The sequence below is a fragment of the Microtus pennsylvanicus genome, chromosome 1 (genome assembly GCF_037038515.1).
Source record: "Microtus pennsylvanicus isolate mMicPen1 chromosome 1, mMicPen1.hap1, whole genome shotgun sequence".
NCBI lineage: Eukaryota > Metazoa > Chordata > Mammalia > Rodentia > Cricetidae > Microtus > Microtus pennsylvanicus.
Window position 1 is genome coordinate 164648013 of NC_134579.1, and position 2012 is coordinate 164650024.

Below are 2012 nucleotides of genomic sequence, written 5' to 3' on the forward strand. Positions count from 1 at the left end.
TTATATATTATTTTAAATTTAAGGATTATATATGTGCATAGATATATATAGATAGAGACAGAGATAGAGATAGAGAGAAAGATTTTCACTGTGCGTGTAACCTTGGCTAGCTTGGAACTTGCTGTGTAGACCAGGTTGGTCTCTGCCTGCCTCTGACTTTGGACTACTGAGTTTTAAGCCTTGTTCCACCATACTCAGTATAAAGTGTTATATTTTAATTGACACATATTTATGGAGTTCAGCCTGATATTTCAATACAGTGTTTTATGGGCAGATCATGATGAATGACATATCTTTTAACCCATACATTTATCATTTCACATTTCTCATTTCTTTAAATTGGGAACAATCAAAATTCTCTCTGTTAGGTATTTGAAACGTTCAAATAAATAATTGTTGCCAACAATAGTTATTCTATAGTGCTATAAAACATTAGAAATTAGTCTTCTTGCAGTCGGATCCCGGTAGCAGCTGCGGCAGCTTAGTTCTGCTGTAGCTCTCCCTGTCTCCCTTTCGCTTCTGGAAACATGGCCTCTGGTGTGGCTGTCTCTGATGGTGTCATCAAGGTGTTCAATGACATGAAAGTGCGCAAGTCTTCGACGCCAGAAGAAGTGAAGAAACGTAAGAAGGCGGTGCTTTTCTGCCTGAGTGAGGACAAGAAGAACATCATCCTGGAGGAGGGCAAGGAGATCCTGGTAGGAGATGTGGGGCAGACTGTGGACGATCCCTACACCACCTTTGTCAAGATGCTGCCAGACAAGGACTGCCGCTACGCTCTCTACGATGCCACCTATGAGACCAAGGAGAGCAAGAAGGAGGACCTGGTGTTCATCTTCTGGGTCCCTGAGAGTGCACCCCTTAAGAGCAAAACGATCTACGCCAGCTCCAAGGATGCCATCAAGAAGAAGCTGACAGGAATCAAGCATGAATTACAAGCAAACTGCTACGAGGAGGTCAAGGACCGCTGCACCCTGGCAGAGAAACTAGGTGGCAGTGCCGTCATCTCCCTGGAGGGCAAGCCTTTGTGAGCCACCTCCAGCCCCCTGCCTGGAGCATCTAGCAGCCCCAGACCTGCTCATGGGTGTTGCAGGCTGCCCCTTTCCTGCCAGACCTGAGGGGCTGGGGGGATCCCAGCAGGGGGAGGGTAATCCCTTCACCCCAGTTGCCAAATGTCCCCCCTACCCCCTGGACCGTCCTTCTCCCTCCACCCTGACGGTTCTGGCCTTCCCAAACTGCTTTTGATCTTCTGATTCCTCTTGGGTTGAAGCAGACCAAGTCCCTTCCCAGGCACCCAGTTTGGGGGGAGCCTGACCTTTTTTTTTAACGACACCCTACTCCTTATTCCCCCATCCCATGCTGCCAACTTCTAACCACAATAGTGACTCTGTGCTTGTCTGTTTAGTTCTGTGTGTAAATGAAATGTGGAAATGACCCTCCCTTGCCAGCTGGTTGCCCTCCCCTTCCCCTTGTTCTCAGCCACTCATGAAAGCAGGACCAGTAAGGGACCTTCAATTTAAAAAAAAAAAAAAACAAAAAACCAATAAAAAGGCTAATTAACAAGGAAAAAAAAAGAAATTAGTCTTCTTGGGCTTGTGAGAAGGCTGGGCAGGTAAGATCTCTGTGAATTCCAGGCCAGCCAGACCTAATAGTGAGACCCTATCTTTTAAAAAAAATGTTGTGGCCAGGCAGTGTAAGTGCATACCTTTAATCCCAGCACTCAGGCACGTAGGAGGCAGAGGCAGGTGGATCTCTGTGTGTTGGAGGCTAGCCTGGTCTGCAGAGCAAGTTCCAGGACAGACTCCAAAGCTATACAGATAAATCCTGTCTTACCCCCCTCCCCCAAAAAAAGCCCGTTGATATAAGAGTTGTTCCTTATATCATCTGGTATATGGATTTAATTGATTTAATGTACTTAGACAATAATAACAACAAAACCATACAATTGCTATCCCAAGACTCACTATTGAATCTTTATCTACTTAGTTTTTGATGGATTTTTTTCTACTGATATG

General features: G+C 45.5%; 1 pseudogene; it reads left to right on the forward strand.

The window, feature by feature from the left end:
• Positions 1-479: 479 nt before the first annotated feature.
• LOC142833275 (cofilin-1 pseudogene) lies at positions 480-1576 on the forward strand (annotated as a pseudogene).
• The last annotated feature ends 436 nt before the right edge of the window (positions 1577-2012 follow it).